Raw genomic sequence first — 9,456 nt, 5'->3', positions numbered from 1 at the left:
GTCTCTGATTTATTGTTGACTATATTTTTCTGCCTTTGTTTTTGTCTTTCTCTCTATCCTCTTTATTTTTTCACAAATACTACACTCATTCTTGATTGCTGTGGCTTAGTAGTAAGTATAGAAATCATATTATGTCAACCTGTGTAAAATTTTTTCATAATCCCAGTGATAACTTTGAGTGTTTTCACTGTTAAAATAGCTTTGTAATCAGTTATCTTGTTGTAAATAGTTGGGCATTGTTATTGTACTGTGCTCATTTTATGCTGCAAATATACCAAAAGCAAAAACTTCATTTTGATGCATCATGTTCACAAGGATTATTTATTTGCTTCTGTAAATTCTGTATTATAGGTATGTTTGTTCTGTTTATTGTAGTTAGAAAGAGAGTGTTCAGAACAGACTATATAAGAGAGTACTATTTGTTCACATATTGTGCATTCAAAATGACATGTTATGGATTTAAAAAAAATGCAAGGTTAGGCTCAATTAACATAGTTCTGTTTCATTGAGAATGAGCTTTGAGTTTATCGACAATCTAGACTACTCATCATGTTAGAGATGGATCCTAGAAAATGGAATTTTTAATAAGAATTATTTAATGTTGGTTTTTGCAATTTGCAGCCCTAGACAGTTTCAGAGAATTAGGAACTCTCAAGTTAGCATCATGAGAATCACTAGAGTGATTATTTGCTAGTACATGTATTCTACATATTTTAAATTTTAAGGACTTCCCCATCACCTGCCTATACTAAATGGATTATATTATAATTTGTATATCTAGAGTTGCCAACTTTGTCCTGTGACCAAAGTATCTATCTAATGTTTAGCACCAGAGAAGTTTCAAACTGGTGTTAACAGCTTCATAGACCAGTGGATATAAGGAATTTGGGTAATTGTAGGCAATATTGCTTTAGATAAAATAATATTAACCACTAAGATCTCCCCAATTATGAAATTCACCTAAGATGGGTCAGTAATAAACCTGACTTAGTTATTGTTTGTTCAAAAAGCAATCAATCACACAAGACAGTATATTTGCACTGATGTTAGGTGCCAGCAATTATTTTATAAAGTTTGTTTACATGTATTATTGAGATCTTGAGATGACTCATCAAGTCAAAGCACATTGCTGTACAAGTGCAAATAAGCTTTTCCTGGGAACTCATGATAGAGAGAATCAAGTCCTCATAGTTGTTCATTGGCCACTGTATATGAGGTCTAGTATGTATGTGCACTATACATCAAACAGATACCCACATCCCACACACCTCTATCTTTTACACACACACACACACACACACACACACACACACACACACAAATACATGCACAATGTATATATAAACATGCACACCACACAAAAATACACACATTGCTCTCAAACACAAACTATACACACAAACAGAAAAACACATACACACAAATATGTGGATAAACATAAAGTCACACAAACATAAACAGAGACAAAGATCACATAAACCATACACACCACACAAACTCAAGCACAAATACATACACTTCACACAAAGAGACACACACAGACATATAATCACAAACACACCCACAAAGAAACATTTAAAAACATTTTGTATTTAAAGAACACTTCAGATATGTGTTGAATAAATTTTCACAGAACTGGACATTTTTCTTTGGTTTGTTATTTTTTTATTTGTATGACATAATGTCATGTTCTGACAAGGTCTTACCTTATAAAAGTAGACATTCCTGGTAGCTAAAACATAAATATTTGCCAAAGGTGATACTTGGAATACTTTGGCTACTATGAGGAGAAGTTGCAAAAAATATTTTGCATTTAATATTAGAGGTTTAGAAGAATGATTTTGAATCTTTATCAGAACCATATAAGGCAGTAACTGTATATGATGGAAGCAGATGCAGAGATCCATAGCTAAGCAATGGGCTGAGCTCCTGGAGTCCAGTCAAAGAGGGAGGAGGGATTACATGAGAAGGGAGGTCAAGATCATGATGGACAAACCCACAGATACAGCTGACCTGAGCTGGTGTTAGCTCAAGGACTCTGGACTGACAGCTGGGGAACCTCAATAAGACCAAATTAGATCCTCTGACTGTGGCTGACAGTTGTGAGGCTCTGTAGTGTGTGGCACCCCTGAAAGTGGGACCAGGATTTATCCTGATTGCATGAACAGGCATTTTGGAGCACTTTGCCTATGGAGGGATACCTTTCTTAGCCTTGATGCAGAGGGCTTGGGGGCTTGGTCCTGCCTCAGCTTGATATGCCAGACTTTGTCAAATCTGCATTGGAGGCCTTGCCCTCTCTGAGTTGTGGTTGGGGGCAGGTGGGGGAAGGTGGGCTAAGTAGGTTGAGGAGAGGGAGTGGGAACTGTTTGGTATGTAAGGTGGAAAAACACTTTTAAATGTTAAAAATAAATTAGTCCTAAAAATGCCTGCTACTGATTCAGGCCCAGCAGCGGCCCACAGAGGTAGACAGGCACGGCACCAGAGACCATTTCCTAAATAAAACAACAACAGCACAGACCCTGAGCACAATAATTAATAAATGGGACCTCTCGAAGCTTAGAAGCTTTTGCAGGGCAAAAGACACAGTCAATAAGACAAAAAGACAGCCAACAGATTGGGAAAAGATCTTCACCAACCCCACATCTGACAGAGGATTGATCTCCACAATATATAAAGAACTCAAGAAACTAGACATCAAAGTACTGAACAGTCCAATTAAAAAATGGGCTAAAGAGCTAAACAGAGAATTCACAAAACAAGAACTACAAATGGCTGAAAGACATTTAAAGAAATGCTCAATGCTTAATCATCTGAGAAATGCAAATCAAAACGACTCTGAGATACCACCTTACACCTGTTAGAATGGCTACGATCAAAAACACCAATGACAACCAATGTTGGAGAGGATGTGGAGCAAAGGGAACACTCCTCCACTGTTGGTGGGAATGTAAACTTGTACAACCACTGTGGAAATCAGTATGGTGGTTTCTCAGAAATTTAGGAATCGAACTACCTCAAGACCCAGCCATCCCACTCTTGGGCATATACCCAAGGAATGCTGATTCATACCATAAAGATACATGCTCAGCTATGTTCATAGCAGCACTATTTGTAATAGCCAGAACCTGTAAACAACCTAGATGCCCATCAACGGAAGAATGGATGAAAAAAATGTGGTACACATACACAATCGAGTACTACTCAGCAGAGAAAAACAATGAAAGCATGAAATTTGCAGGCAAATGGATGGAACTAGAAAAAATCATCCTGAGTGAGGTAACCCAAACCCAGAAAGACAGTTATGATATGTACCCACTCATAGGTGGATTCTAGAGATAAAATAAAGAACAATCAGACCATAACCCATAGAACCATAGAGGCTATATATATAGCATGGTGGTCCCTAGGACGACTGTGGCATATAATAAATTTCAGTTTTACTCAATTTTTGAAAAAAATAGCCAAATAATTGGAAACACATGAACTATGAACTAAAGGCTGAGGGGCCCCAGCTAGATCAGGCCCTCTGAATAGGTGAGAGAGTTGATTGGCTTGATCAGTTTGGGAGGCAAGTAGGCAGTGGGACCAAGTCCTGTGCTCATTGCATGAGTTGGCTGTTTGAAACCTGGAACTTATGCAGGGACACTTGGCTCGGTCTGGGAGGAAGGGATTGGACCTCCCTGGACTGAGTCTACCAGGTTGATCACAGTCCTCGGGGAGGACTTGTCCTGGAGGAGGTGGGAATGGAGGGTAGGCCGGGGGTAAGGGGAGGGGGTGGGAGGGGGAGAATAGGGGAACCCATGGCTGATATGTAGAACTGAATGGTATTGTAAAATTATATATATATATATATATATATATATATATATATATATATATATATATATATAAAAATGGCTGTTACTCTTGGAGACACTGAAAATTTAAAGACTCTTGAAGCTTAAGTAATAAAGGATTTTATATTTTGATCTAATAAAAATAGACTTTGTTTGGATTTGGTTTTGTTTTTGACACATTCTGTTTCTGTAGCACTGGCTGTCTTGGAACTTTCATATAGACCAGGCTGGCCTTGAATTTACACACAGACCTCTTGCTGGAGGACGCACAAGTGCTGGGAATAAAAGCTTACACCAGCATGCCTGGCCATCATTTAGGTTCTTTGAAAGAGTCTCAATATGTATCCTATAATGGGTCTGGAATTGCTGAGTACAGCAGGCTGGCGTCAAGCTTAGAGATCTGCTTGCCTTGAACTCCAGAGTCCTGGGATTAAAGTCTATTCTGCCACACCTGGCCGAGATATTCTTTATATGACCACTAAATGTCAATGTAGGTTGTACTTTGAAAAAGCAGAATAAATCAAGGGGGCTAAAAATTTGGGGCCAGACTTACTTATTTTGTGACCTGGTCTTTAGTTGCCTGAGGTGGTTTTTAATTCCATATTCATGAGAGGATGGCCTTTTCTTGTAGTTCTTAGCCCCACACAAGTCACTGCCCAGCTTATGATGTAAACATGTAAACTGTGAAAATGTTGCTCCTTTTTTCATACTGCACAGGTTTGGGTTCAGAGTTGAAGAATAATCTTGTTTTACATTCCCATCTGCTTGATATCTGTTTGCTGTTTGTCCTTTGTGGTCCCTGCCTTCACAAATTAGTTCTAAATCATCATTATTACTCAGCTTTTCTTTTAAAAATCTTATTTGCTCTTAGAATTATGATTTTTTGCATATCTTGGATTTCTTATTCTAGAAAATTTCATCTTGGAGTATATCTCAGGCAGGGCTCATGCTAGGCATTGCTCTACCACTGAGCTGCTTTCTTCCTTAGAAATACTTGTGTGATGTTTGAACATTTTTTGGTATGATCTCAGTAAATAGATGAAGCTCTTTGCTTAGTAAATCTTTTGTATGAGATTTTGCTTCCTCTACATTTCTTATAGTAGAAAATTTTGCTATTAGATGACTTCATTTCTCAGTTTTTAAGGCTTTTTGTTTCATATATCTTGTCTTTGAACAAAGACTCATGTTTTTCTTGTGGATAATATTTAGACTGTGTAAGGAATTGTCTTTCATTTTGTTACAAAGCCTAAAAAAATTTGTAGCTAAGTTATATTTAGCTTGGTTTTTTTTTTTTTTTTTTTTTGGTTTTTTTTCGAGACAGGGTTTCTCTGCGTAGTTTTGCGCCTTTCCTGGAGCTCACTTGGTAGCCCAGGCTGGCCTCGAACTCACAGAGATCCACCTGTCTCTGCCTCCGAGTGCTGGATTAAAGCATGCACCACCACCGCCCAGCTATTTAGCTTGTTTTTAAAATTATAAATAATGAATTAATCAATATATCTGAGCTTGTTTTGTTGGGTAACTTTCCTGGAATTCATCAATACAGATCATGCTAGTCTCATTCTTGGGGTATTCCTAAGCTTCCAAGAGCTGGGATTACAGGTATGTGTCCAATAAACTATCATTTGTCTTCCAGTTATTTTCTCCCCTCATAAATGTCTAATTAAATGATTGTGTATTGCAGCAAATGTGAAATCAGCTAGCAAATGTAGCTCTGGCTTACAAGTAAATAATCATTTGACTAGTTTTTTTTTTTATTCTTCAGTCAGAAGTTAGTTAGGATTTTTGAGATCAGATTACTTAAATTCAAGACGCAGTTTCAGTCCTATGGTAGTTTGGAGACATTATGTATATTTAAGAGATGCTATTATTGGCGCCTTCTGGGGCCCTTGGTGGCCACTGCACCTCAGTTCACCCTCGGCTCCCGCGTCGCCAGCATGACCGACGCACTGCTACCCGCGGCCCCCCAGCCACTGGAGAAAGAGAGCGATGACTACTTTCGGAAGGGCTGACCCTTTGGTACTCTAAACACAAAGTGGTGTGCTCCCACTTGGAGAGATCCAGCCCTCCGACTCCCAGCTTTCCTCAGTGGTCTATGGTTCCTTGTGTAGGGTTGAGGCCTCATGAGCTTTTCCCTGTTCACTTCAGCATGTCCATTGGTGTCTCCCTTGTTTGAGCAGTCGTGTTGGGCTGTAATCCCCTTGCACAAACTGGCCGGAACAAGCTGCAGAATCAAAGAGCTGCCCTGAACCAGCAGATCCTGAAGGCTGTGCGGATGCGGACAGGAGCTGAGAACCTTCTGAAAGTGGCCACAAACCAGAAGGTGCGGGAACAGGTCCGCCTGGAGCTGAGCTTCGTCAACTCAGACCTGCAGATGCTGAAGGAGGAGCTGGAGGGACTGAACATCTCCGTGGGAGTGTACCAGGGCACCAAGGAGACCTTCACCATCCCTCTGATTCCTCTCGGCCTGAAGGAAACCAAAGAAGTTGACTTTTCTGTCGTCCTCAAGGATTTTATCTTGGAACATTACAGCGAAGACAGCTATTTGTACGAAGACGACATTGCAGATCTTATGGACCTGCGGCAGGCTTGTCGAACACCCAGCAGGGATGAGGCAGGGGTTGAGCTGCTCATGTCCTACTTCATCCAGCTGAGCTTTGTGGAGAGTAGGGTTTTCCCGGCCACCCGCCACATGGGGTTCTTGTTTACCTGGTATGACTCCCTCACTGGGGTTCCAGTCAGCCAGAAGAACCTGCTGCTGGAGAAGACCAGCATTCTTTTCAACATCGGGGCACTCTAGACCCAGATTGGGACCCGCTGTAACCGGCAGACACAGGCTGGGCTGGAGAGCGCAGTGGATGCCTTCCAGAGAGCTGCAGGGGTTTTAAACTACCTGAAAGAGACATTTACTCATACTCCAAGTTACGACATGAGCCCTGCCATGCTCAGTGTGCTGATCAAAATGATGCTCGCCCAAGCCCAAGAAAGCGTGTTTGAGAAAGTCTGCCTTCCAGGGATCCAGAACGAGTTTTTTGTGCTGGTAAAGGTGTCTCAGGAGGCCGCCAAGGTGGCAGAAGCCTACCGGCAGCTGCATACAGCCATGAGCCAGGAACCAGTGAAAGAGAACATACCGTATTCGTGGGCCAGTGTGGCCTATGTGAAGGCCCACCACTACGGGGCCCTGGCTCACTACTTTGCCGCCACCCTCCTCATTGATCACCAGCTAAAGCCGGGCGCAGACGAGGACCAGCAGGAGAAGTGCCTGTCCCAGCTCTATGACCACATGCCAGAAGGGATGACACCTCTCGCCACGCTGAAAAATGATGGGCAGCGCATGCAACTGGGTAAGGGACATCTGCACCGGGCCATTGGCTACCACGAGGAGTCACTGAGGGAAGCAAACTTGTGCAAGAAGCTGCGTGACATTCAGGTGCTCCGGGATGTGCTGTCCGCTGCCCATCAGCGCACTCAGCTCAAGTACACCCAGCACCGAGAGGATGATGATCTTCTGAACTTGATTGACGCTCCAGATGTCCTTTCAAAAACTGAACGAGAGGTTGAAATAACCTCCCCCCAGTTCTCCAAAGTGACAGTCACAGACTTCTTCCAGAAGCTGAGACCCCTGTCTGTGTTCTCGGCCAACAAGAGATGGACACCTCCTCGAGGCATCCACTTCACAGTGGAGGAAGGAGACTTGGGTTTCACCTTGCGAGGGAACGCCCCAGTCCAAGTGCACTTCCTGGATCCTCAGTGTTCTGCTTCGCTGGCAGGGGCCAAAGAAGGAGACTATATTGTTTCCCTTCAAGGCATGGATTGTAAGTGGCTGACAGTGGGTGAGGTTATGAAGTTGCTGAAGAGCTTTGGTGGGACGAAGTTGAGATGAAGGTCGTGAGCCTCCTGGACTCCACATCATCCATGCAGCACAACAAGTGAGCCACTTACTCTGTGGGAATGCAGAAGACTTACTCCATGATCTGCCTGTCCATGGACGACGACGATAAAACTGACAAAGCCAAGAAGATCTCCAAGAAGCTCTCCTTTTTGAGTTGGGGCACCAGTAAGAACAGACAGAAGTCGGCCAGCACACTCTACCTCCCCGAGGTTGGCCTGGCAAGGCCTCACACCAAGAAGAAACTGCCCACACCCTTCAGCCTGCTCAACTCCGACAGCTCTCTGTACTGAAGGGGGACGGAACAGTTCACTCCGAGGCCGACAAGGCTGTTAAACACCTGGGCCACGATGGCAACGTTCTCCAAGCCCATCTTCTCAGATGTACACTCGCGTTTGATGGGCTTATGAAAGTGAAAGAACCTCTAGACCTTGGTGGAAAACCCAGCTGCACGGGGTTTTCACATTGCTGCTGCAGTTATTTATTGTATAAAGTAGGGCATAGAAGAGCCTGGATGGTATGGCTGTGTTGAATGGCTGTGGTTATGACGTTCAGGCACTGTGAGTAATGAATTGGGGCCACCTACCTTGGTATATTTTTGAGTGTCTAGATTTGGGTAATAGTGATCTCTTAACCTCAAGTTCAAATGACCCTTGAATGGAGGCAGGTTAGAGGTGGTTATTGAAGCCAGGCTGTTTGGCGGATCTCTGTGAGTTCAAGGCCAGTCTGGTCTATAGAGTGAGTTCCAGGACAGCCAGGGCTACATAGAGACCCTGAAAAACAAACAACCACAGAACAGGCTGCTTCATCTCCTTGGGAATTCATGAGCTGCAAATGGCAACATTTTATGTCATTCCTCCACAATGTGAATGTTATTTCCCAGATACAGTCTAGTGCCAACTTTGCCTTGAGTTTTTCCAGGATCAGCTGCCCTCCAGTTGGACTCCACTGAGCAGTGGCTAACATGGCGGCGGTGGGCAGCAGTGTTAGGAGATACTGTCTCCAGGGTAGATGAGATGCTGTTTGATACTCAAAATGTTGCTCTTTTTGTGTAAAGTAGGTATGTAACTGTGTATCTTAAGAGTCTTGGTTTAAGAAGTAGTTTTGCAGTTTACAAGGTAAAGACATAAACTTCCTCAAGTTGAAACCTCTACTTGACTTTTTAGGATGTATCTACCTACCAACTTGACTTTGGGCTATAGGTTGGATGACACTGTGACTTTTCCAGAGTCGTGGTAGATTTTTCTCTTGATAAAGGAACAAAAAAGGTGAACATCTTGTTTGTAAATAGGTATCTAGTAACTAGTGGTAAACTTGAAATGGTAGAATTCTTTAAAGCCTAATTCTAGGTAGCCTTAAGAAAATGTATCTTAATTATTTTTGAACCTGTATTCACCTTGTTTTTTTTCAAATATCATTTATAACCCCAAATGTATTTATAAATTAGAAATGGAAAGATCTACAAATGAAATTATGAAGGTTCACCAAAGTCATTTAATCTGTCAGTTTCTCATTCATTTTTATGTCTTAATAATATTCTATTGTATGAATAAGCCACATTTTATTTCTCTCCAGTATTTGATAGCTCTTTGAGTTGTTTTAACTTTTTTACTATTAGCAACACACTGCTGTAAACCTTCATGTACATGTTTCATAGGTGCACATTTTCAGTAGTTAAGAGCACTGAGGAGTCTTTCAGAGCATCCAGCTTCCATTCCCAGTACATACAGAGTC

At 42.1% G+C, this 9,456-nt stretch overlaps 1 pseudogene; it reads left to right on the top strand.

Moving 5' to 3' along the window:
* Nucleotides 1-5,753: 5,753 nt before the first annotated feature.
* LOC114689270 lies at nucleotides 5,754-8,119 on the top strand (annotated as a pseudogene).
* The last annotated feature ends 1,337 nt before the right edge of the window (nucleotides 8,120-9,456 follow it).

The sequence above is a fragment of the Peromyscus leucopus genome, unplaced genomic scaffold (assembly GCF_004664715.2).
Source record: "Peromyscus leucopus breed LL Stock unplaced genomic scaffold, UCI_PerLeu_2.1 scaffold_1620, whole genome shotgun sequence".
NCBI classification, from domain to species: Eukaryota; Metazoa; Chordata; class Mammalia; order Rodentia; family Cricetidae; genus Peromyscus; species Peromyscus leucopus.
This window is presented reverse-complemented; position numbering and strand designations above follow the sequence as displayed.